The following is a 27,569-nucleotide window of genomic DNA, read 5'->3' on the forward strand; positions in this document are numbered from 1 at the left end:
GCCACACACTGTCCTACAAGTTTTCCAACATCTTATTTCAACATCGTACAAAAATATTCTCGATGGCTGTGAAGGAACTGTTGTTATCTACGGAGTGTTATTGGTTGCAAAGGAGGAAATAAAAGCCATAGGAGTTCAATTATTTGCCCAAATCCCCACAGTTATAGTTAATTCATCTGGCATTTTGTTCTTGTTGACAACCTTTTCTGGATATCTAGGCATGGAGATGCCTCTCTGAAGACTGGATTGAATGGGGCAAGTTTGTGGTCTGACTAGAAGGGGCCTAAAGGTCCCACACTGCTGCACCAGAGGCCCTGAGCTGGAATTCAGCCCCTCTACCTCTGTCACTTACTCACTTTGTCCTCTTGGACAAATTGCTTAATCCCCTATTTCCTCATCTGTAAAATGGAGACAATGGCAGTCACCTTGCAACGTTAATGCAAGGAGGAAAGATAACTTTGGGAAAGTTTTTAGCTTATAACAGTCAAAGAGTACGTCACAGTTATGATTAATAATGACTCAGGCACATGCCACTCACTTCTAAGGCTCGAATATTATGTTCTCAACCCAGTCATCTTTGCATTAACACAGAGGCAAACTCAAAGCCTAAGTCCTCATGTCCTAACCCAGAAAAAGGCCTCCTTCATTCTTCTTGTCATTTAAAGATCACATGTAAACTGAGTTTTTAATATGCACAGGGGTCTGTGTAGGGAAATAGAGGTAGGCAGTTTAATCAGACACAGATTCTGCAGTGAAATTCCTTGTAGTCTAGCAGACAATGAGATGCAAGCATCAATAACTTGTATATAGGGTACAAAGTGATAAATGCTTCAACAAGATGGATTTCAGAGAAAATTCTATAGATATTGAGGAAAGAAAGATTAATTTCAGCTAATAACAGTGACAAAGCAATAATATTAACAACTCCTTCCATTTATATGAGCTTTTACCTGGAACTGAAGTCTCTCTCCAACCTCCTCCTTAGCCACTGAATTGGGCAACTTCATCTAACTTGATCCAAGACAGACCACATGGTTCTTTTCTCACATGTATTCCCCTTAGCCATCAGGCACAAATATTACTTTCAATGCAATATACAGTACTGCTAACCCTTTGCTCTCACCCTAAAGAAGTAGTGCCCTCAGAATCCATATGGTGTATGTCCATGAGTAGAAACTGGATGAGTTTGTTCAAGGCCCCCGGCCCCCACTCAGTCAGCCAAGTCACATTTACTTAGTGGCACTGCTGGAATGGATTCCAGGCCCCCCACCTTCCAGCTCAGCTTCTCTTCTCTGCACCACATTGCTTCCTTCAGCAATGACAGATCTCTGACAGGTCATTCAGCCCAAGGACAGCAGGTTACAAACTGCAGCATGAAGTTCTAGGGATTGCAAGTTTGAATGGATGAGTTTCAACCAGCAGGAGAGATCAAGAAGTCAGAAAATTGTCAAGTTTTTTCTCAGAGCCTAAATAGAGAAGGAGGGTGCACTATGGAAGATTTCTCATAGGTAAATGATTCCCAGTAGGGTTGCTATCCAACTAAAGATCGTGCCTAGGTGTGAGGTAAAGAAACCTCATTTATGGGGACAAGATAATGAGGCTAAGAAGGACTGTCCCCTGCACTTACTTCCCTCATTCCTCAGTTTTCCTTTTCCTCATATTCCCAGACCTTTTAAGGGAAGTTTTCTGTTGAAGACAGATTCTTTCTCTTGCCCTCTTTTCGATTCAAATTTATCTGCATTAATTTTCTCTCTTTCTTCCTTATTCCTTGATCATCGTCTCTTTGTCTTTGCTTCTCTCTCTTCCCATTTCTCTCTCCCTCTTCCTTTCACCTCTTAGACTCTCAATCCACCTCCTTCTTTTACTATCTTAGCATGTCTCTGTCTCTTTATTTCTCTATGTCTCTCTGCCTTTTCTCTACCTGTTTTCACTTAAATATGTATTCTACACATGTATTCTACATATTTAAGTATTATGTATTCTACAATACCCACGGTATTTGAGGAACTGAGGAAAAATGATCAGAATCCAACTGGACCAAGCTAAACTCAGAGGGCTCGGTATTTCTTGTTCCCTGTACCTCTTAAATAGCCATGTCTATTTCCAAATGAAAAGTCTGCTAATGATCTAGCAGGTTCACAGTGTGGATGGAATCCGATTATCTGCTTTTTGGTGCACAATGGCCTTGGTGTCTGCCGGCCACGCTCCAGGTGTTGAAAAGAGCATGTCTACCTTGTTCCTAACCAGGAGGGTGTTTTTCTACCAAAAAAAAACCCTGAAAAATAGTTTTGAAACTCAGAGTGTTTTACCCAAAAGGTCAGAGCATCAATGGAATTCTATTGTATTTTTTCATTTAACTGAAGTTGCCATTTTTCTGAATATTGACTGTGGCGTGTGTGTGTTTTCAGCCTGAGTTCTCTTTGTCCCCTACTATTAGATTCTGTTTTAAACTCATAATTTCAGAATGTTCATTTTTCCATGGCAACAGAGACGTACATGATGAATTACGGTGTTACTGTGGGAAACAAGTGAAGGAAAACTTGAGTGTGACTCAGGCAAAATTCTGACATTCTGGAATAAGCATACACAGCAGTAATAATAACAGGGCAGCGCTCATATGGGTGATTGAGGATAAGATTTTAGTCCTCAGCAAGTGCTGAAACTTGTTGGTCAGGTAAATTGCCCTTTGTTTCCATTAGATGCTCTGAATTTTTTCCCTTATAAAAGAGAAAACAGGGTTCAGTGGTAGAATGCTCGCCTTCCATGTGGGAGACCCAGGTTCGATTCCCGGACTATGCATCTAAAAAAAAGAGAGAGAGAAAACACTTTCTTACCAGTTTGTGGATTTTATTGAAAGATTTGATAGTGTCACTGATAGGTGCATGACTGGAACAGGTATGCCTGTAGATGTTCTTGCTTATTGAAGCCCACACTTAAGATGTCTTCTATAATTATTAAAGTTCTTGGCCATGCCCACCCACCATCTCACATCCCTGACACTAGCAGAAATTTCCCGATGCTTCAGCAAATTAGGCAAGGGGAGCGATTTTCAGCCCCAGTGCAGTCTGGCAAGATTACCATTCCAGTCGTTACTAATGATTTCCTTCACTGACTGATGTTTAAAATTCTTGTTGGGAGGTCCTGAGAGAAGGCAGGGGTTGGGGACTGCGTTCGTTTCTTCTGTGAGATACATGCATTCACTCCTCTGGATTAGCTGCTTATGTGTTGGTTCTTGGGTGGCTGGAGTGGATGGATCTCAGAAGAAGGAAACCATCATCGCAAATATGCTGTCCCGGGGTCGTCTGTCTCGGGACTTCCTTCTGTGGCCCAGGGCACTGCCATCTACCGTCAGCCATGTTGTTGCTGCTGCGGGAGGCAGATATGGAAACTGATACATCCGTGGGATCCAGTATCCAAAGTAGAGAGGATGAAAGATGGCAGAACACCGTCTCGTTGCCTCACCTCTAGCATCACCAACACGGAATACCAGTTTACTTAAATGTAGATGAGGACTTTGCAATTGTGGCTCATGAAGCAGGATCTTGAAGGAGGCAGATTTTTTATAAAACACAATTTATAGAATTTCCTGATTTGAATAATATAGCGGTGGCTATTCTGCTATCTTCCCAGATTTGATCCTGTTTAATTATTAAGCAGGAAAATATTTCCATAGCAACACAGATGCAAAAACAGATTTCCTAAATAGATATCATAATTTGATTCAGGTAATACAGACCTTCTATTGGAATTGTTATTTTTAAATTATAGTGATTGCACGGACTTTTTCTTCAAAGTGTAGTATTTACATTTCTAGGGAACATCACTCAGGCAAAAATACATTTTTCATATCTTTGTATTAAACGTCAGAGACAAGCGACTTGAAACTGCATCAGTAAAATTTAATCAGGTGGGTGTTCTTCTAGATCACTCATTTCTCTTTTGCTATGGCAATGGTTTCTCTGTTCCATTTTTTAAATTTTATAAGCTGATCCTTAGTTCTTTTTGAGAACCTCTAATGTCAAAGCAGTTTTGCTGTCCTGTTTTAAAGACAATTACTCATAACATATTTTAACATTCAGGAACATTCTAGACGTATTTCCGGAGGGAGAAATGATTTCTGCATATCCAAAAATTTTAACTTAAAATTTAATTAAATGAAAGCTTGAATTAATTCTGTTTCCACTGACGAAGAGAAATCACTATGGAACTTTCTAGTTGATCAGCCACTGTATTGCTGCATAAGATAAACTCATCCATGATTGCAACTGAAGGCCTCATGTGTTCTCAGTGGACTGTGTCAGATACTGTTGATATTTTCTCCACTAGACATGGGATCTCTTTTTTTAATAATGAAGTTCCGGGTGAAAGTCCTGAGACAGCTTAAGCTCATGAAGAAGTAAACATGTACTCCGATTAGCAGGGTTTGTATCCATGCATGGTAAATTATAGGAGATTGGCATTTCTATGACTAATACTCTAGAAAAGCTCCACAGACAGACTTTGGTTGTTAAAGTAGATACTCTTTCATCTCAATGACAGCTTAGTATCTCACCTACCACAACTTTCCAACTTTTGAATTTCTAGGCAGATAAAACATTAAAATGCATATTAACTAAACTTCAAACAGATTTTTTTCGGATGCCACATATAAATCCTTTTAGATTACCCACCTCCAGATATCATATCCTAGTCTGCAGGGGTTTATTAAAGAAGGATTTAAATGTGATAGCCAGCAACGAGTTGGCAAAAATGAGACTTAGAAAGCTCATCATGTAATTGTGTCATAGGGAAGTCTCTAAGTCCAGAAATTATGTAATTGTGCTTAACACAAAATAGTTAGCAAACTATTGTGGTACTTTTATTAATTTCAATAGGATTCAAAATAAAGATCCATTTTGCATATTCAAAAATATCTCAAGTGACATGAAAATATAATTGTGGTAATTCTACCCTTAGGAATCCACTGAATTTTCCTCTTAAGAAAACTAAAATATTCAAAACAAAGCACTTGAAGTTTTAACATTGATTCTGCCATATTCCCGTTTCAGAATACAATTAGCCTAAGGTTAGAGCTAAATATTATATCATTACAATTTCATAAGGATAATGGAGATGTTTAAAATTCCATTACTCACAATTACATCAGCACTTCTTTCATAATTAGTCTATGTAATTTTCCAAAGTTAAAATTTTAAATTTTAGTTTATATTTGATTTTGGTTTAAAATTCCAATAAATGTATTTTTATTTAAAATAATACTTTTATGCTTATTCTGGCAGTAATTTTTAAAGTTTTCGACAATTTTAAATAGGAAATACAGCAGCACTTGAATTCTGATTAGTAATTATGCAATTTGATTATGAGGTGTTTCCACAATACATTCCAGAAAAAGTCTGTGACTTTAAGACTGTGTGCCAGACATTCTAAGTCCACCTTTAGGAGTTGCTGGGAGGACTGCATGAGCTAACTACTTGTGAAGTGCTTCAAAGCAGGTCTTGGTACCCGGTGCCCAACAAGCAATTGTTATCATTTTTATTAAACATGTTAATCAACATAGATGAAGTTGATATGGAGATTGTTTAGTTAATTTGATCAGTCTAGAGCTCAGAAGACAAACTGAGCAACTGAGAAAACAGTTCAATTGTAAAAGTTCAATTGAGTTTAAGCAAAACTCTCCAGACGTGATGACTATATTTGCTTCAAACCAAAAATAAGAACATATGATCTGATTTCAAGTCAAGAAAATGCAGCATGCACTATCAAAATAATCACACATCATCTCCCGAACAGGCATCTCCAAGACCTTGAGAAGGCATCATGTTCCTTTCTTTCTTTGCTCTCTTCTCTGTCTTCAGTGGCACCAGAGACATCTGATACTGGCTCAGAGCTCACATCAGCTCTTAGTCTCTGAAGTGCCATCTAGGCTAAGGAGGCAGCATCCTATGGACACAGGGGCAGTCTTTGATAAATTGGGAATTCTGTTTTAGCTATAGCATCTTTCCACCTTATGAAGAACAGTCCCTTTTTTTTCACTCCACTCCATTTTCTTTGACACTTAGGCATCCCATACCCATCAAAACCCTTTATTTGCTCAAGAACTCCCATCATTCATATCCACCCAGGTCCTCTACTCCCAGAGAAAAAGTATTTTGTGTTCTAGACTCAGGTCCCCACTGTTCTTCATTTTCAACTGTTTTGGAGGCCTGCCAGTACTCTGCAATAGGAATCTCTCCAAGTGTCCCCAGACCTGCATTTCAGCTCCAGGTAAAATAACTGACACTAAGATATTCTTTGCTGAAAGCTGCTTGCTGTGCTTCCCATCTTAACTGGCATTCAAGCACTTGTGTGGAGTAGAAAAGGCAACATTAAAACCTAGGCAACACCCTATGTCCTTGTCCTTGCAAAACTGAAACCATGGGCTCTGGAAGGCAGCGACTGCAGCAAGACCCAGTGTAGGGATTGGGACAAAGTTCATACTCTATACGAGCCTCCTCAATTATCAAACGGAAAGATTTCTGGTTGGTAGTTTGAAGTGTGACATCTTGCAAACCTGCCTCATCCCACCCTTCCCCTATAGGGGTCTGTGGGCCAGTATCAGGGTTACAGTGTAGACACATAGACCAAAGACTCCCAGTGGGTAGCCGAGCCCTGCACCCAACCCAAGCCCTGCAGGTAGCAGAGCCCTGCACCCAACCCAAGATCTGCTCATTTGAACCTTTTGTGGAAGAAGTAGAAAGATATTGAGAGTCCTTTTCATCTTTCCTCTTCTTCCAGAGTGGTGAGGTTTTGAAACCAAAGAGTTCTTGTGTTCTGAGGTTTTATATCTTTGGAGAACTAACTGCATACTGAGCAGAGCAGAGAGAACAGTAACTAAGAACTACCTGGGGGCACTAGGCCCAGTATATTATTGTTTAGTTTTAAAGATAGAGAGATGTAAGGGGTACCTGAGGGCTCGCCATGGTTTTGTCTGGCTCATCCATGGTGAAGAAAGCAAAGTTTGGGAATAAAAAGCCCAAATACCTGGCTGGTGCAGTGCATATTATGTCTCCTACTGTATTAGCAGAAGCCCTATTCGGCGTGAGACCTAATTATATCACAGGCTCTTTGGCCACAGGCACAGGACCAGGCACGTAGTAGATCCTCAATACATATTTGTCAACTAAATGCACCAATACAATGATACAGAAAGAATGCAGTTCTGCTCTCAGCTCAATTAGAAACAAAATGAATATTTTTTCCCATTACAAAAAATAAAAACTGATTTATAATGGCTTGCCAAGCCAAGTGTATGAACTGAATTGATTTTATTAAAACAACTGTATATGGCTCATATACATGGATGACAGAGGCTATGAGAAATTTCCACTATAAGGAGACTTTATATTCCAGAATACTTCTCTTATCCCATTTTCCACCTAACCCAGTCAGAAAATAGTTGTCCCAAAGATATTTGCTTGTACCTTTAAATCGCTATTAATAATTATTTGTCCGTATGTCTTGATGCCTCACCAAACTATAATCTCTTATTCCTCTCCGAATGCTTCACGATACCAAGCATAGAGATTCGAACATTCTAAGCCTTCAATAAAAGTTGAATTAATATTCTTGTTAGAGATATATGAATGAAATTTCTCTTAATTCAAATATATGCAAACTGGAAGTGCATGCCAAACTCTAATTGTTAAATAATGCAAACACTGAATGTGTTTGCCTTGCTTTCTTTGAATACTGCCTATGTTTTTCAAACCCCTTGACACATTATAAAACAAAGCTTTAGCAAAAGGTGAATCTATTTATTTAACAGGAACTTCTTAAGAATGCCTTTTGGGGACATGAATGAATGATATAAAAAGGGCATCTATTCCCCATTATTTCCAGATCATGAAAACATCATTCATTTCCCATTCTCTGTTTCCTGCATGACCACCCAAAGAAAGCAACAGACTGAATTTGCATTCTCCTTTCAAACAGAGGATAGTCTGTGGGAGGTGGGTGGGGAGACACAATTGAATTAGATGAGGTCAAACTTTATTTCTCTTAGCAAAGTTTATATCACATCTCCAGAGCAAAGAGTAGGAACAGGAACAATCTGATCTGCTACTGCAGCTTCGCAGGGACTTTATTCAGATGCAAAGGAGAGACTGAATGGGTGACCATCTAAATGGCAGGTCAAGTCAAATGATACCCTATTACTGTAGCTGACTTGACCCCGCCACCCCCCCCCCCCATTTCAAAGACCTAATTAAATCAGATCAGCATTACTTTAGAGAGCTAAATCTGGGATCAGATATAGGCAGGCCCTCATAGAAAATTTCCTCACCCTCTCTAACATTTCTGGCACATAGCCTGCTTTAAGTAGCTTGCATTTATAAGTCTGACAGCCTATCCATATGTTGACTTCAAAGGTGTACCATTATTGAAAGCTAATGCTGCTACAGGGAAAAAAAAGAGAAGGATAGTTTATCAATCATGAGAGCCAAGAAAATAAGCACAATGCCTAGAGAACCTCAATCCAATCAGAACAGGCCCAAAGGAAATCAGCAACAGACCTAAAAGAACTAAATGCTCATCCTTCTTTCTTTTTGTGTGTGTGTCTGTGAGGATCTTTAGTATGTTTGCTGCAGGAAGAAATGTGTGCAATTTAGCCTAGTGAGATGAACAGGTAACAATTCAAAGATTTAAATTTAGGTGAGGCTACTTTTGTTTGGATTTGTTAAATCCTTTCTCTGTCCTCTTTCTGTCTGTGCATTTACCACATTTCTTTTTATTGTAATCTTTAACACTGTGCATTACACATACTTCGGATCAGTGTTTAAAAATCACAGGTTCGTTGCTTCTCAATACCAATGAGCACAAAAATAGTTTTCATCTCATATTTCCCAGTAGTTCAAACCACCATGCAGTAGCAAATAAATTTTTGCAGGAAAATGCCAAATAAAGTGGTTAGGTCAGATGAGAATATGTATCTGAATGGACAGATATATTTTATCCCTCTGGAGAACGCGTGATATGCATTCTATTGGTGAATTCCCCTGCCTATTTTGGTAACTGGCTACCTTTCCACACGCATCTCCTCCCCCTCATCCAGATTGCCACGCTTCAGGCAGCTGGCATTCTCTTTCTAGAACAAACCAAAATAATTTCTAAACTTGTTGTTTCTTCCTTCTGGAAAGTTCCTCCCCACATTATTCCATGTCGGGCTTCTTCTTGGGATTTGTGTCTTAGCTCAAATATCACTTCCATGGTCTACATGCTCCCCACCCCTTCCTCACACACTGACACCAGTTCTACCTGTCACATCTCCCTGTTAAATATTCTTTATGTCACATCACTATCTGAATTTAGCATCTTTATTTCCTTATTTGTTGCCTGTATATTTCTCTCTACCCCACCGTGGAAGTTCTGGACGATCAAAAACCTCATCTGTGTCATTCACTGCTGTTTCTCCGACAGCTCGTTGTGTGCTGTCACAGAGCAGGTAACCAATCGCGCTTTGTTTAACAAATGAATGTGCCCTACAAAGAGCAACGTAGACAAGATTGAAGGAGGTGATTGGTGTTGACAAAGAGAAGTGAAACCACTGCACACTACCCAAGATGATCATGCTTTCTGAGGTCCTGACATATAATAGGATTTAGAAGCTGGAAGGAGCGTGAGGCTTGAGGAGGACAAGACCCTCAGTCTCACAGCTGGCAATTGACAGAACACAGACTAGGTCCAAAGCCTCTTTCTGCTTTCCCTGTCCCTATCATACCTGTAATCTCCTACTAGCTTTGCAATAAGTGCCATTTTTAAAATACGCACCCTTTTATTAGTTTTGAATAACTGCCATGACAAATTACCGCAAATTGAGAGGATCAAAACTGAAAATGTATTATCTCATAGTTCTGTGGGTCAGATTTTTCACACCAGGCTAAATCAAGCAGGGCTGGTTTCCCTTCCAGAGGCCGTAGGGGAGAGTCTTTTTGTTGATCTTTCCTGGGTTCTGGAGGCTGGCTGCTTTCCTTTGCTTGTGGCCCCTTCCTCCATGTTCAAAGAAAGCAGCCGCTGATTAAGTCCTCATCACATCACACCGTGCAGACCTTCCCTGGTCTTCCTTTTCCACTTGTTGTCCTTGTGTTTTCATTAGGTCTACTGAGGTAATCCAGAATAATCTCCCAGCTTTAGGGTGAAATGATTAGGAACCTTTTATTGGCTAATTCTCTTTCCTAATATAAGGGGACAGATTTAGAGGTTCTGGGGATTAGAATGTGGACCTCTTTGAGAGTGGGGGGTGTTATTCTGGCTAGCCCAAGAAGCAGTATGAAAAAAAATTACCCCTTCCAAGATAACTATGGTTTATCCTTTACAGTACAATTGAACCTCATTTTACACAAACTCAACAGAAGCGAATCCAGGTGTATATAGTTGGCAATAAAATAAAATAATAATAAAGGCAGAGAAAATTAAGATTAAAAAAATCATTTCTATGATTAATTTTGTTTACTTACTGTTACTGGAGTGTTTATTTGCCTTATTTATTTTAAAAATGTGCTATTGGTGCGCTTCTATAACTTGTTAAACAAGGGGGGCTCGCTATTGTGCATGCCCTATGTGGAGCCAGGGAATATGGCAGCAGCTGGGGTTGGGGGGAGAAATGACAGTGACCCAACTGGGGTCTCTAGGCGTCATTCTCCACCCCCACCCCCCAGCTCGCTGATGTCAGGCAAGAAACCTCAGGGCTGTGCGGGCTGCATGAGAGAGAATCAACGTTTAAAAAATTATTTATATGATTAATTTTGTTTATTTATTATTACTAGAGGGTTTATTTGCCTTATTTATTTTTAAATATGTGATAGGTATGTTCTTATAAGAAACACTTATTAAAAAATGGGGTTCAATATGGAATAAAAATAAATAATAGGGGGAACAAATGTTAAAATAAATTTAGTTTGAAATACTAGTGGTCGATGAAAGGGAGGGGTAAGGGGTATGGTATGTATAATTTTTATTTTCTGTTTTCGTTTTATTTATTTTTCTTTTGTCATTTTATTTCTTTTTCTGAATTGATGCAAATGTTCTAAGAAATGATCATGATGATGAATATGCAACTAAAAAAAACGGTCATAGTGATGAATACACAGCTATGTGATGATATTGTGAGCCATTGATTGTAACCATGTCGAGAATGTTTGCACGTCAAAAATATATGCCTGCCATGAAAAAAAAATGGGGTTCACTATTATGCCCAATTTTCAACTCACATGAAGTGTCTTGGAATGCATCGATTGCATAAAACAATTTCCTACTGCATATGCTACAATTTGAGTTGTGGACATTAATAAATTAATTAATTGCATGCATTTTAATTTATTAATAAATTGTGATGCAAGGGTCGCCCACATCCATAGTCAATCCTTTCATTAGCCTGCAGTTTCCCAAAAGTTTAAAAGAGGATGCCTGTATAAATATAAGATAAGCATGTGTCAAATATTTCATTCAGCTTATCAATTAATGAATAAGCCATGATGGTAAGACTGGCTTAAGGGAGGATTTGAGAAACAGATGTATATATATATATAATCAATCAGTCAAAGAAATCCTGAAAATACTTTGCTAATATTAAGAAACAAAACTGCTTAATGTCCTATAGGACTATAAAACTGTAACCTTTGCCAGTTATTCTTTTATGCTGTACAGAAATCTGCAAGTTAACATGCAACTTCACGGTGACTGCACTATAATCAATTAGCAAATAGCAATTTCAAATATTTCACTGTACTCTTTTAGATAATTTTTTGATTTTCAGGTGAGCCTGTTGAACAGTGATATCTGAAGATATTATTACTCATCTTCCTACTTTATTTTCAACTTTTATATCGTTTTCCTTAACATTTTAAAATAAATTCTAGAAATAGAATTACTAGATTAAAAGTTATGCACGATTTTAAAGTCACAATTTCCTTTTGAAAACTATTACATTTGGAGATGATAGATGTACACAGTTTGTCTCCCTTGGATTTTAGATTAAGGTTAAAAAACTGACTTTTTTGTGCTCCTGCCTATGGCAGGCTTTTTTTTTTTTTTTTTTTTTGCCTTTGTGATATTTATTTTTATTTACTTAAAAAAAATTTTTTTTATTAATTAAAAAAATAAAAAAAATTAAAATTAACTAACACAACATTTAAAAATCATTCCATTCTACAACAATTTTACCAAATCGTATTTACAATTATTTGTGCTAAATGCCTTTTTTTTAATTAAAAAAATAAAAAGGATTATGAAGATAATATATGTGAAACATTGTTTTGGGGCTTTATCAACAAATCATTTAAAACAATGCTTCTCAAAGGATTTTGGCTTATTCTACGGTTTTAAATGTTATTCCAAGTTTATTAGCTATAGCTTTATTTTATTAAGAACATTTGCAATTTCTTTTTACCAACACAAACCGGAGTCCATATTATTAGTAATGAAATTCATCATCTGCTATGTAATTTAAAAATTCCCACTATCTTCATTGTTTCCCCAGAATCGTTATATTTACTATGCATTGAGTTTATGAATTATGCAGTTATTTTTCTGGATTTGCATTAGCTATTCTGAAATGCTTAGTAAATTGCTATGAAACTAACACAGAGGAGCAGACAGTTGCTAATGAATTCTTAGACTTCTTTTCCCATACAACTATAATGGTCTCAATTAAAAGAGTTAATAAGAGGGCAGTGCCTTGGTGACTCAGTGCCATGCTGGAGACCTGGGTTCGATTCCAGGAGCCTGCCCATACTAAAAAAAAAAATAGAAAAGAAAAGAAACTTAATAAGTACTTGACATCTTTATGGTCACATGTTTAGGGTTATTCTTTGAAGTAATGCTTATCTTTTAGTAATTAACCCATACCCACGGGTCCCCTTGTTGCCTCTGTTGGCTTTACAAGATGATAAATACCAAAACACTCAGTTACTTAGGTTTTAGAAAAGCTTCTGTTACTTTTATTTTAAAATATGTATATATAGTAATAATCTGGTATATACAGTTAGAATCACATCTGGCTATATTTAATATAGAAAACCTAAAATAACAATGGCTTATAAAACAGATGATTATTTCTTTCTTAAGTAAAAGGAGTTCACAAATGGTCAGCAGGGTTGATCCATAGTGAATGGGGACTTAGGATTCTCTCATCTTAGTCGAGTTTCCATTTTCAAGGTCATCATATTGTTCAAGATGGAAGATTTCTGGAAATTCCACCAAACACTTACACTTTCTTACATATTATTGTCTAAATCTTAGTTGAGAAAGGCTTTTTTTTTTTTTTAGGTTGGATGCATTGCTGCCCCAAATAAAATCAGGGAAAGAAGGGAAAAATGTATATTCAGTGACATTGAATAGTTTCTGCAACCCCTAATTCTTTAAACTGTTAGAAAATATGGGGGAATTGACAGCTCAAATTAAAGCCAAGACTTTTTAATTTCAGTCCCAAATATTATGAACTAGCAGCTTTTCCTGGTTGTTACCCACCCTTTGAGTTTCAGGTCCTCATGTCTGTCTGTGCCAGTATGAAAAGATATATGTACCCTACAAATGCCACGTTTTAATCCTAATCCCATTTTGTAAAGGCAGCCATTTCTTCTAATTCCTATTCAGTACTGTATGTTTGAAACTTTAATCAAATCATCTCCCTGGAGATGTGATTCAATCAAGAATCTTGTTAAACTGGATTAGGTGGAGACTTTTCTCCACCCATTCCAGGTGGGTCTTGATTAGTTTACTGGAATCCTGTAAAATAGGAAACATTTTGGAGAAAGAGAGAGAAGATTCTGAGAGAGAAGAGAATGACATAGCCTTGAGAAGCAGAGTCCACCAGCCAGTAACCTTTGGCGATGAAAAAGGAAAATGCCTCCCGGGTAGTTTCATGAAACAGGAAACCAGGAGAGAAAGCTAGCAGATGATGCAGTGTTTGCCATGTGCCTTTTCAGATGAGAGAGAAACCCTGACTGTGTTCGCCACGTACCTTATCACTTGAGAGAAAAACCCTGAACTTCATCAGCCTTCTTGAACCAAGGTATCTTTCCCTGGACACCTTTAATTGGACATTTCTATAGACTTGTTATAATTGGGACATTTTCTCAGCCTTAGAACTGTAAACTAGCAATTTATTAAATTCCCCTTTTTAAAAGCCATTCCATTTCTGGTATATTGCATTCCAGCAGCTAGCAAACTAGAACACTGTCCTAAAACTGTTTCTCCCTTTTCAAAACTTCAATGACTTCATAATACATTGCAGTTTACATTTCCTTATTTTTGTATTATTTCCTTCTTGGCCTAAGAAACAAATGATGGTTGGATTTAGTTATCTTCTAGAGCACTAGTAAGCTCAAGACATAAATTAAAGACTTTTTGGAAAAATGTTTAATCATGCAAAGTGTCACTTACTGTCCCACTAACAAAAATGTGATGCTTTCAGAAGCACGTGGCTAAACCTCAAAGCAGAAATACCTGTTTTAAATTATATCTCCTGGGTATAATTGAGCTGAGTCACTGAATGCTTTTTTCATCTAAAACTTTGGGGACTATCTGCATATTAGGAGTATAAATCTTACCTAATCCAGCAGGAGGGAAAATATTTGTTTCGTATTGAGAAAATTTTGTTTCAGGCAGAGTGAAGATACTTGACTGATGATTGTCATCTTTTACATGCTTTGTAACTGTCATAGACGGTCTTGAGCTTCAGTGATTCATAATGGCATTTGGAGGCATGTAAAAAAAAGTAGCTAATTCAAATGAAGGAGTCAGAAAAACATCACAGGAAATGTAGGTCGCAGAAAACCATGGAAACCTAGCAGAAGGGCAGGACGCTGCCAGTGAACATACTTGAGGAGGGTAAAAGAAAACTATTTGTACACTCATCGCTAGCTCCAAATAAAATGATGTTTTTATCATTTTTCCTGCAGCCTCCCAGTGGGACAACTTCTCTCCCTCCATTGTTTTCACTCTTCCAAATCTTCTCACCTCATAGAAACAAAAAACCTTGTTCCTTTCTCCCTCTTAAGTAATCAAATCTCCTTAATTTTCACAGGAGAGAAATGTGACCCAGCAGAGATTCATGACAATCCCAAGAAGTTACTTTTGTCAGTACAGAGATTAGAAATCCAATTTTACTGATTTCCAATCCACTTTCAATGGCATCACTATGTTTTTTTTTAAAAAAAATAATTCCTATAAATTCAGTCTTCTCCAGGTTTGGATATGTGGTTATTAGCTGAACTGAGTCAGAATTCAGCCTATTCACACTAACTCCCTAGCACCTCCCTCCTAGACACCATGGCACCACCAAGTAGATTCACATTCTAAGATAAATGAAGGCTTAATGGGACCAGGGAGAGAGGTAAATGGAGGACCACAGGGCTTCTCCAGCATACACTCATGAAAACACAGCACATGCAAGCTGACCATCATGAGGGTCAAAGAGTTCAGGCTTTCTAGATGGATCATTATTCCATTTATTCTTTCAAACCATTTTTAACACAGTCTATGTGCCATACAGTAGGGAAGGTACTGGAGAGTCAAATGGAAAAAAAAAACCCTCAGTTCTTCTACCTTGCAGTTGTTTTGACCTTCCTGAAATAGAAGACTGAGAAGCAAAGTTACAGATGAGCAATTATACAGCAGAGTAACTGACACTTAAGGCTCTCAACCAATGACAGCTGCCTCCCTTACTATGTCCCTTCCTGTATTTGCAGTACTTGAAATTCCAAACAAGGTAGTTGAGATGTCAGGTCATAATACCGAGGAAGCTCAGAGAATCCTGAAATCAGAATCTTTCCATTGTTTGGTGGTTGATGGGTGCCACACATACCTTCCCATCTCAAAGTGTCTGTCCCATTGATCTGTCAGGTATCTGAGTCATATCGTTAAGGTTATTATTTCTGTTATGCCATTGCCTTCTGAAATCCTTATCATATTAGAATTGTGTAAGTTAATCAGAAATTGGATTTTGACGAGGTAATCCTCATTAACACATGGAAGTTAGCTAGACCTCACGTAGCAGGAATCAAGGAATAATAAACAAGTCAGGGAAGTTTCTATGAAGTGAAGAGGACAGACAAGAAATGTAAAGGAGCGTGGAATGAAGCCACTATGGCTGTCCCGAGTGAGGTATTATGATAGGTATTCCCTATTCAGCCAGTAGACTATGTGAGTCTACCATGCACTGGTAGTGTACCCAAAAATATAAACCAAAAGAATAAGCCAGCAAAAGGAAAGAAAGGGGTAAGGAAGACAAAGTCCGCCTACTTCATAAGTTTGCCTGGGCCGAAAGATAAATGAACTTTAGGAGCAGAGTTTTGCAATTTAAAGTAAATTAAGTCAATGAATAATTTCCTCAGAAAATTGTATTTGGCTCTCTCACAGCTCTTTTATGGCTTACGCCAGCTTTTTCACGAGAAAAATTAATGCTTTAGACAAGTTGAATCCTTACCACTTAAGTTCCCTTTAAATAATCAAGCAAGGTTAAAACGAGAATGTTCATGGTAATAGAATCTGCCATCCAGGGGAATATAGCTTACTAAAGAACCTGTGACTAATGCCATTCCTCAACTACCCCTTACCTTTCTGAGAGTAATAAGGTAAATTTGAAATAGGGAGGATTTAAGGGAGACGATAAAAATGTTCCCAGTATAATTTTTTTGCAGTTTTGCTGCATCATCTTTTCTTGAGGGAGATTAAGGTATAGGATGATTATCAGAAATGATTTAAGGACAATGCTGCCTCACTCTGCTCAATTTTATAGATTTTTCTTGGTGTAACCAAAATCCTTCCTGCAGCAAATATGCTTTCTTTCCTTTTTTTCTTTTGCCTCTCAAAACAAACAGAGAACAGTTGCTTTTTCAATAAATAGTTTTATGAGCTGGAGAACCCCACCTCACAGTGGTTGAGGACCCCACATCCCCATGCTGGGGATGCCCTTCAAGACGAGGCATCTTCACCTCTAAGAATCTCTTGAATGGGGCCAAAAGTGACCCTCCAAAATGCACCACTCTTCAGAGAAGTGCATCAGAACAGGGTAATTGAGGCCAAGCTCACTGAGCCTTGTATCAGATAAGTAGCCTCCATTTCTCAAGCCTCATTGTTCTCCATGGGCTTCACTGTAATTTTGTTTTCTTGGTTTTTGAGATTCTCCAACTTTACTATTCTGTTCAGGAGTCCAGCTGACAGTGGCCCACATTTTATAGTTTGGGAGCATTTCACCAGCTCACTAAAGTGGGAGGATTGCCTCCAGGCTGTTATTGCCATTTATTGAAGTTGGGATGAGACTCTGGCTCTGACAGAACAATCCTGCTCTATGTTCAGCTGGTGATTCATTCTGACCTAGATCATTTTCTGCCATATTTGTTCTTACTCAGTCTTCTGTCTGTAAAAGAAGTACAGAATATCCGAGTATATTTCAGATAACTTGTCAAAACATTTAAAAAAAATTAGTCTCCTATTTTCTAAAGTGCTAGAATTATGACATCAGCTGGTGCCATAATGACATACAAATTGCTGGGAGACCTCCCTGAAGCAGGAGCAAGCAGTCCATGGAAGACCCAATGAGTGGCTCTCCAAAGGAGTGGGATGGAAATAGCAAGGGTTTTCTAGCCATACAGACCATGTTTAGATCCTGTTGCTTCTACTCTTCAGTTGAGAAAACTACATACCCTTCCAATCTTCAGTATCTTTATCACCTTAAAATAGGGATTAAACCAACTTCATAGAGTTGCCAAAAGACTGTCTTACAAACAGCATGATCCTCAGACCGCTGCTTCATAATCACAGGGCATTTGCTAAAGCAAATTCCTAGACCACATTCCTAAAGATTCTGATTCAATCTATCTGGTATGGAGTTGAAAACTCTGGCATGCCCAATGATTGGGCATGTCAGCAAACATCATCAAGTCTTCCAAAGTTAGAAACCCAAGTGTAGACTACCTGGCATATAGTAGGAGTACAACAGAATGGATCTATCACTGGACGGACAGAGCATCAACTCCCTGAAATCAGAGATGATTTCTGTTCTCCCTTGGACCTGATGCGTAGTCCACTGCCTTGGCACGTAGCAGGTATGCAGTAAATGTTTGCTGCTGCAGATGGTTAGAAATCACTAGCCATAGTTGAAAGCAAGGACAAGCAGTGTTGGGGGGTATGTGATTCAAGTAAAAGCAGAAACAGATGACACACAGTCAGTAAACAAGCAAGAGTGCTAACTGCAGTTGAGCTTTTCCAGCTGTCAGCTTTAGAACAGAAGAGCAGCCACCGGGTACCAGCCTTATATGTCACCATCAGGGAAGGCAACGGAAGGAAGAAATTAGAAAATAGAGTGGGTACTGGGAAGGGACCCAGCGGGGAGGTGATCTGAAACTCATTGGCAGACAGGGACTAAGGAGTCCACAAAATTAGAAGGGAAAGCACCACAGATTGGAAAACAGAGACCTCACTTTGGGAGTCTGAAGCAGAAAATTCAAGCACCCAGCTGAGTTGAAGACTATGAAGCAGAGTCTGGTGGGCAAAGCAAGGTAATTTCATGGGTGGTAGCAGAGTAAATCGATAAAACAAAACTAAAAACATACTGAAGGGAAGTTTTTACTGGTTCAATGATGAAATCAGACAAAGAATCTAAGTTTTAGTTCTAAATCAGTATGGAGCTCTCTTATGGAAATGTACCTATGGGGACTGTAGCACACTCTTCATTTCTAATCTAGGGCTGTGAATACATTATTCGTATTTTCTAACTGTTGTTATTGGAACCATAACCAAACCGTGATTAGATATGTATGCTCAGAAGACCCAAACACAACTATTCTTTAGCTACCGAAATACAAGTTTGAAAAAAAAAATTAAACAAAAGTATGGTTATTTTTAAAGTAACAGTGAATAGATCATGTGAAAATGACATTAAAAATTTGAGAAATAAACCTGACATGCAAAACTTTTTTCCTCCTTTTTTTCTGTGTTTCCCATCTGATTACCTCTGATATTACCCATAGCAATAAGTGGATCCATTTTCTTCAACTTAACATCATACAAATGTTTTCCAGAGTAACACTTTACAAATGATTATGCCTTCTCAGTACCTGAGTTATAGCCTTTTATCTTATTACCCTTGTGAAATATTTAGATAGCAATTAGTTCTACAATGTACTGTATTAATTACTTGCCTGTTTTAAAAGTAATATGCCAGCAATCTGCAAAGACAATCACAAAGAGACTTCTATGGCAATACAAGCATCTGCGTGTTCTTACAGACAAGTCCATTCCATACAGCTTTTCATGGAGAATAAATGGCAAACAAATATGGGATTTATTAAGGCAGAGCCCTAAGGATTGTAGATGACACAGGAAAATCCAATTAGAACTTTAGGGAGTTGGTTCAATCTCTTAATCGGCACTGCAGCACCACAGATTAATATTATTGCCTACTATTTAAACTTTATTACTCCATTTTTCTGTCCGTGGTCCTCTGCTTTACCAGCCCATCTTAGAAAGATGGCAGGCAGAACCATATAATACTTTTAATGGCCTTGGCATCAGCACTGTTTTGTGGCTTGAAAGATAAGTATCATTCTGGAAATGATGAGGTGAGGAAGCAGGCGATACTTGAGCCTGTTTTATAAGCCAGGGTATGGGATTGTTTGCCCTGCATTCTAATCACGAAAGCCATCAGCACAAACACTTTGCCAGCTACTACTGACTGACAGCAGAATTTACAGGAGTCATTTTTCTATAGAATTATCCTCATAAAGTCAGAGGCAGCAGGAAACAGTGAGCAAAGGCTCCATATAGGGGTTAGTCCTGAGTTCCAATCACAAATCAAATGACGCAGGTTTACCAAATGACCTTGGGCAAGTCACCACCTCTCGGTGTTAAATGATCAAGCCTTGAAGCTTGTTAAAAGCCGGATAACTGGATAGACAATATTTACACGAACATATATAAGCATTTTTTTCAAAAAAAGTGGGAAAATTATGTATTCCTAAATAATTGGATATTTTGAGTATACTCATGAGTAGCCATCAGTATTCACTTAATTTAAATCATGATTCTTTAAATTAATGGTCTGTTGCAAATATGAATCATACATAGAAACAGTTTACTCAATGCTATGGGATGTTAATTTAAGTAGGAAGTATTTATTTTATTTGAAATCTCTTAGGTAGTTAGCTAAGGTAAAAACAGATTGTGTAATTGTGTAATTACTTCTTGTAGTTTAATTTGTAAATCTTCAACTACCAACAGATTGCTCCAGTTAAGAGTTTGTTCTTTACTCTATGTAAAGACTGTAGACTGGAGTTGATCTAATTAGAAGTTTAGAAAACTGATAAATCAGAATCTTCTTCCTCCAAAAATCAATGCACACACTATTTTATATGACAAACAGATGTAACATGTGGCTTGTAAAGTGCATAAGTTATTATTTCACAATAAACAAGTTTCTTTCCCACTTAATCACTTTTTAAAATACAAGTTTCTAGATTAGGTTTGGGGTGCATTTTGCATTAGCACAAGAACACATTAGATTCAACTCTGGCCAAATCAGATTCCTGTTTGGGCAAGCAAAGTTTTCTTTTCTCTGAGTTTGTAATTCTCTTCCATTTTTCAGGTTCACAAGACACATGTAAATGTAACCTCCCTTCCACACACTACTGGTTCATTTCTTTTGTACGTTTATTCCCAGGTGTTGATTAGACAATCCCAGTTGCTATTTGTATCTATTTTATGGTATGCAGTTGTTGAACTGACATAAATAGGAGTGTTTATTTTAAAATGTAACTTTTTTTCCTTTTATTTTTACTGTTTGAAGGTTGTATTTTACTTTTTTAAAGTCTACCACTAAATTTTTTTTACATTTCAAAATCAATTCTCACATTTCCTCTAATTTATCTGCCTAGCTTACGTGCTTTGTGTTGCCATAGGAGTAGAAGCTCTCAAGTCCTTCTGTGATTTTTTTTTATATTCCTTCTGTAAATCCCAGTGAATATTTTATTTTCTCCTTCAGGGTTCTAACATTGATTAAAGGAGAACTGACAATTTCACCTTGTTCTTGTCTCTTGCAGTGACTCCCACCTCTCCTCATAGCCCTACTTTCTTACCTAAATATATGCTTTATCTAGCTTACTCTCCCTTTGTGCCCGAGTAATGTGTCACTTCCGCTTTTCATAGTTATTGTTAATCTAGTCAATGACTTTTTGGTTTCTGCTAAGTGCCTATAGGGAAAGTTTAAATCCTTGTAAAGTTCTTGGCACCAAACCAAGTAAAGTATCATGTTCAAATGAGGTCCTGGCAAGCTTGATCTTTAGCTTTCAGAACACTTCTCAGTGTCTTTTCCCATCTTCTTTATCTCTCCCTAACCCTTAACATTGGCATTCTCTAGGGTTTCCTTCCTTCTCACTTTTGCTTTTAATCTCACCCACTCATAGCCTTCAACTAACACCGAGGCACAGGCAACTCTCAAATTAATGCATGCACTCAGATAATTTTCCCTGGCTTCTAAATATGTACCCTATATACAGATCAACTCCTTTGTGGAGAGCTGCACTTGAATATCTCATATGTACCTTTTTAAGAAATGTTTTTCAACTTTGTTGACTACTGTCCACAGAAATACATTAGGCTCTTTTCTCCCCTATATTTTCCACCGAGTTGGCCAAAAAGTCTTCAGCACTCTACTCCCTAAATATCTCTCAAGTTTAGCCCCAACTCTCCATCCCACTGATCGGATTATCATTGTACAATAATCCTGATAGCTCTGCTTCCTACATACCTATCTCATAAACATGTGACCCATTTTCCACACTGCTGAGTAAGTCATCCTCCATTACCTTCTGTTGGCTTATCTTTCTCCCTCCACATAATAACCTCTTTCTAGGTTTAAAGAGGCTAAGAAATAATGCTTCTGCTGGATTCCTCAATGCAGTAGAGGAAGCAGAACTATAAACCAATAATCATCACACAGCTCTAGATAAAATGTGTTCTCGTAGAAGTTTTGGCAATTTCAACATCTCAAGGAAGGAGTAACAAGGGAATCCAAATAATCTCCTAATATAGTTACTATCTTGAAGAAATAACTATTCATTCACGCGCCTCCTGTCACATCTATCTTTCTCTTTAGAAGGCTTATGAAGTTAAATGAGCATTTTATCACTAGTTTTGCATTTTGGGAGTATCACTGAAATATCTTCCCAGACCCCTCAGAACTTCAGGAAACATGCTTTGAACATCACAAATGTAGGCTAAAACACTCAGAGATAAGGAAACTGAGGGCAACAAGGCTCAGTTATGGGTCCAAATTCAGAGAGCTCACCAGGGGTTAAGTCAGAAGGAAACTCAAACTTTTCTGAGTAACTGCCAGTGTTTTGATTTTGTTTTTGATTTGGACTCTTTCTTCCTCATCTCTTCTTCCCTCCCCCAGAAGAGAAAAAGCCAGACTCTCCTAAGTATCTCAGTAAATCCATATCTGGGCTAGAAAGTGTTACTTGTGCAGCCTGAGATATTGGTTACAGTATAATATTCTCAAAAAAAAAAAAAATCCCAGGACAGGAGTTTTTAATCTTGTTTGAAATTTAATAAAACATATGGCCGCTTTCTGCAGGCCAACAGGGATCCTGCATAAAGAATCTCGCTTGGAGATTTAATGGCCATTCTCTTGGTGTCGTAGGCAAGGGGAAAAGAAAATTCAACAACAAGCACTTGGTTCAGTCAACTCCTAACATGAAAATCCATAGTGATATAATACGCCCTACACTTTCAGTTTATTCCTGTCTTATTAGATTATTCCTGCAAGCCAAGAATATATGCGGGTGAGAAAAACAAGGTTTCTGATTAAGACCATGCACCCTTGCTTCTTAGGTTTTTCTTTGTTTTGTGTTCTGTTTGGTTAGCTAACATTATCAGTAAACTCTGCAGTGACCAAGTAACTTAACAATTAAGGGGACGATTTATAAAGCAGATATACCCATTTGAAGTATAGCCCAAGAGCAGAAAGAGCATATTTTATTAGAGATTATATACACATGATCACAAATTTCCATATGGTTTTCACCTCTTATTGAATATCATCTTTCCTATATGAATCAAAATTGAAACTCACTAATGACCACCAGGAATTGATTATCCTCTGGATCATCGAAACCTGTCCTAAGAGATGATGAAGAGACAGATGGCTGGAATTGCTTCGTCTACAAAGAAGGCATGAAATTCCTTTGTGAGCACAGCTAGGATATCATTGTAAATGCCAGGAAAGCACACAATTTCTAATTGAAGGCACACACTGAGTCTTAAGAGGAAGATATGGGCCATCGACTGCACTCCCAGATTATCTAGTCTAGAGACTTCAGTCTCACATAGTCCAAGAACCTGGCCTGATTTGGGAGGAAGAGCTAAACAGGTCATGGTTTGAGAAGGAATCCCTCTGATTTTTTTTTTCCTGGTTCAGTTAGTATAACACAGAAGTAGTGATTTTAATATTTAGTCTCTATGTGACTTTCCATATTGCTGTAACATTGGGGTGCGATTAAAGACAATATATAAGGCACTTTTAGGCTAGTTTTTGTTGAGTTCAGCTTTCTCACAGGATTCATGATGCATTGAATTTTATTGTTACTTCCTCTACTTTTTAAGTTACTGACAACATAAGAACCAGTGCTATGTGTCTGTACTTAATTTAAAAGGACTATATACCACCCACTAAAATTTAAAACAACAGTAAAATGAAAAAAAAAAGACCTGCTGAAATATTCTTTTGTGAATATTCACACCATTTCTCAGGTTTCCTGATTATGGCCATTCTATCTAAATTGGCATTTAGGGGAATTATTCAGTTCTGTGATGTTTTCCATTTGTCCCAGCTGCAGAGGTGTACATGTATTTAAATGAAACTGTATTTAAAGAACTGGTATATTTATTATTACTATATAAAAAATGAAAACAGATAGACATGGGGTCCTTGAGTTTTAGTTATTCCAATATTAAAAATCATCCTAGGCCTGGTCTAGTAAGGTTTATAATAGGTGAGTTAAGAAAAATGAGGCTAAATTGAATAAACTTTCTTGAATTTATAAATGTGAAAGAGTAATTGTAGCGCTTACCTTCAAGGTTCATATAAATTTTATGTGTAAAAAATGCAAAGCTGTGTTTATTACCTGTGCAATTACCAAACTGAATAGTTAAGGTAATTTTAAATACTATGAATTCATTACATTAAACCAAATTCCTGTGAAATCATAAGACTTAACGAAAGCCACTGAAGAGACATCTTGCTATATAAAGAAAAATAGATATAATTAAGGTTTCTACTATCATCTTCATTGTAGAAATGAGGAATTGAAGACTCAAAAGGTCTCAGAGGGTCAAAGAGCTCAAAAGAGATCCTGTAGGGATTCAGGTGCAGTTCTCTTTGGTTCCTTGATTTCTTTTTTATGTTCCATAGCACTCAACAATCATACCACTTATCATAATATTTTTCTATTTGTACTTCCAGTTGTTTCATAAGCCATCAGTACATAACAGTTTTAAGAAAATACAATTATTGTAACATAAAAAGAACCTCATAATTCACCTAGTTCAGCCCCTTTATTTTACAGAGGAGAAAACTGTGGTCAAAAAAGGTGAAGAAAACTTCCTAAAGATTCATAGATGTGGGTGGCAAATGTGTTCAGTGTTGGATCTAGATTTTCAATAACCTTACAAAAATTTTTATTTAAAAACATTATCTAATTGATTGAAGTAGAATTATATTTCAGGTAGAGACGATGGAGAAAGGAATTAATGTTAACATAATCTAATATCTAATTGATAAATAAATATAGTAAGTGTATTGAAAATATCTTTTCAAAGTATCTTTTCAATATTGCCTTTAGATTTGGCCATTATTTGAGCACAAATATCTGAGTCCAACTCTACATCATTTGCACATTATATATCATTGTGCCTTTTGATACATATTTGCCACACACTGAGGAATGTTATATGCCATATTTGAAGGTGGTGAGAATGGTATTAGCTCAGAGAAGTTTTCATCTCTCTCCTTCCTTACAGTGAAATTGTTTTTTGAAAAATCAATTGGTTTTTCAAAGAGAATTCCTCAGTTAACTAGGTAGTTATTTATTAAGATAATTGATTCATGATTAAGATTAGTTTTTGTTCATTGGATTTTGGGGGAGCACAATGAAACAAACAAACATCTCATCATTTGCTACCTTTTCTTTCCCAGTGAGTGCTCATGAAAGGAATTAAAATGATACATCATGAATGTATCTGCCTGTAAAGTAAGAAGAAACAGCTTCTGCAAATTGAATGCACAGAGTTTCCTGTAATAGATATTTGGCTCAGTTATAAGTCTAATCATGGTTCCATTGGCATGAATTATCCTACCTTCATCACTAGAGACACTTATTCACAGGATACCTATTATATGGTGGGACAAAGGACACAAAGCTAGAGAACTTAATAACTTATCTGCTCTTGGTATAAGGAATAGGGGCGTATGACATTTGTTTCAGAAAATCAATGCCACATAAATACTATTTGATAAAGGGTAACTACCTAGTTGTCATTTTTTTCTGAGTTAATGTGTTTCTATGAATAAAGTTCTTTTTGTTTTTATCTGCATCAGGTGAAAAATAGGTTCTTTTCAAAGTACAGCATGAAATGTGCCCTTCCTTTTCACAGCTCTTCTGCAGTCTTCCCTGCCCTCAAATAAGCATCTTTGTATAATGAGATAACAGCATAGTGTTTCCAGTATACCAGGTTTCTGTGGGAACCAAAAAATAGTAAAAACATTTATCTTGTAAGTAACCTATTTTATCGTATTTATTATAAGCAGATATTGATAATTTCCTGGAGGGTGTTACCCTGTAAAAATTAGGCTGCGATGTCATCCTCCCACTGAAAATTAAGTCAGTGACGGAGTCTATTTCCACAACCCATCAAGAGGGAACATGATGTTAAGATTCAATGTGCAGACTCCAAGCCCAGATTTCCTGGGTTTGACTTCACTCCTGCTGCTTACTAGCTGTGTGTGGCCTTGGGCAAATTCCCTACCTTTGTCTTTAGTTCCCTACAGTAAAATAGGGGTAGTCACCCTTCCCATCACCTAGAATTATTAAGAAAATTAAATGAGTTATTATTTGTAAAGAATTGTGTGGGCCTAGCACACACAGAAGTAAAGTAGAAAGAAGGTGGACTTTGGTCCCATTTAGAAGTAGATTTTTTTTAATTAGAGACGTTGTGGGTTTACAAAACCATCATGCGTGAAATACAGGATTTCCATACACCACCACATGAATGCCTTGCCTTGGTTTGGACATTTGTTACAATAGATGATAGTGTATTTTGATGATCATACTGCTAATTAAAGCTCATGGTTTAACTTAGGGTTCCCTGATTGTGTAGTATAGTTCTATGGATTTTCTTAATTTTTTTAATCATATTCAGATGCATATTTCAGAAGTAGATTTTAATTAGGAGTCTGTCGTGCATTGGCTGTGTGATCTTGAGAAAATTATTTAAAATTTTCAAGTTTCTGTATTCCCATTGAGTCTGATTCATAATAGACACTCACTCTACTCCTTTTCTCCTTATCCTTAAACGTATAGTATACAAACATCATTACTTGTGCCAAAATCAAATTCTCCAATTCTGATATTAATAAAAATGAAATAATTCATCTGTTTTAGTTTGTTTAGTTTGAAGCATAGTAGACTATCTTTAAAGGTCTTTGACTTGGGAAAGGTCCCCTGTCAATGAGGACTTCAAAAGATCTAGCAGATATAATATTTCCAGGATTTGTTAAATCTGTTTAAAATATGATTGAGATTTTAAGAAGAATTTTTAAAACTTTCCAGAAAATTTTCAAAAAAGAAATTTTCAATTCAAGGTTATTTTTAATTAGAAGAAAGCAAGAGAATACAATGTGTTTCTGTTTTATAGTATTTGTGTTTACAATGTTGTTTTTTGTTTTATTGTGTTTTAGTTTGAACTTTTTTTATTGTGAAGAACAACATATATACAGAAAAGCAACAGACTTCAAAGCGTACCACAACAACTAGACAAAAATGTTTTTGAAAGGTTTTCTTTTGGTAAAAAGATAACTACAATTTTTAGGCCAGGTTTACATAAGTCTGTTTTTTTGTTATCAACCAAGTACAATATCTATTCACTCCTGTTGTAGTGGAATATACTTGAGGCTGCAATTTCTATATGATATTAATCTGACAAAAGCATGTTCATCCCAAATTGAAGTTCAGAGAAATCCTTAAATTGCTTCTTATCAAAAAAAAAAACATTTTTTTCCCTTTTCCCTATGGTATTCAGATACATTTTTCTAGAAAAATCCTTAGAAGTGAAAGACTCATGTGTCCTCCATGGCAACGTGGTGAGCTGCGCATATGTCTCATACATTGATATATATTGAGCTCAAGGCCTTGCTAAGGCCTTACTAGATCCCGGCATTAGAGAGGAAATATAAAATAAAAAAAATACAACATTCAATTCTGAAAGATGACTCAAAATTGAGATGATTATTTTCTTTGGGAAATGTCTTCTATGAAAGTTTA

General features: G+C 37.0%; 1 protein-coding gene and 1 long non-coding RNA gene across 3 annotated transcripts in view; one reads left to right on the top strand and one right to left on the bottom strand.

Moving 5' to 3' along the window:
* Window positions 1-15,701, bottom strand: part of LOC143682511 (uncharacterized) — a 48,858-nt gene extending 33,157 nt beyond the window's left edge. Inside the window, exons 1-3 of the long non-coding RNA XR_013175167.1 lie at window positions 15,580-15,701; window positions 14,583-14,707; window positions 12,709-12,765 (exon numbers count right to left, since the gene is read on the bottom strand). This is a non-coding gene — a long non-coding RNA (uncharacterized LOC143682511). The remainder of the gene's footprint in view (window positions 1-12,708; window positions 12,766-14,582; window positions 14,708-15,579) is intronic.
* NLGN1 (neuroligin 1) overlaps window positions 1-27,569 on the top strand; it is a 714,506-nt gene that overhangs the window by 644,930 nt on the left and 42,007 nt on the right. The window lies entirely within an intron of this gene.

The sequence above is a fragment of the Tamandua tetradactyla genome, chromosome 5 (genome assembly GCF_023851605.1).
Source record: "Tamandua tetradactyla isolate mTamTet1 chromosome 5, mTamTet1.pri, whole genome shotgun sequence".
NCBI lineage: Eukaryota > Metazoa > Chordata > Mammalia > Pilosa > Myrmecophagidae > Tamandua > Tamandua tetradactyla.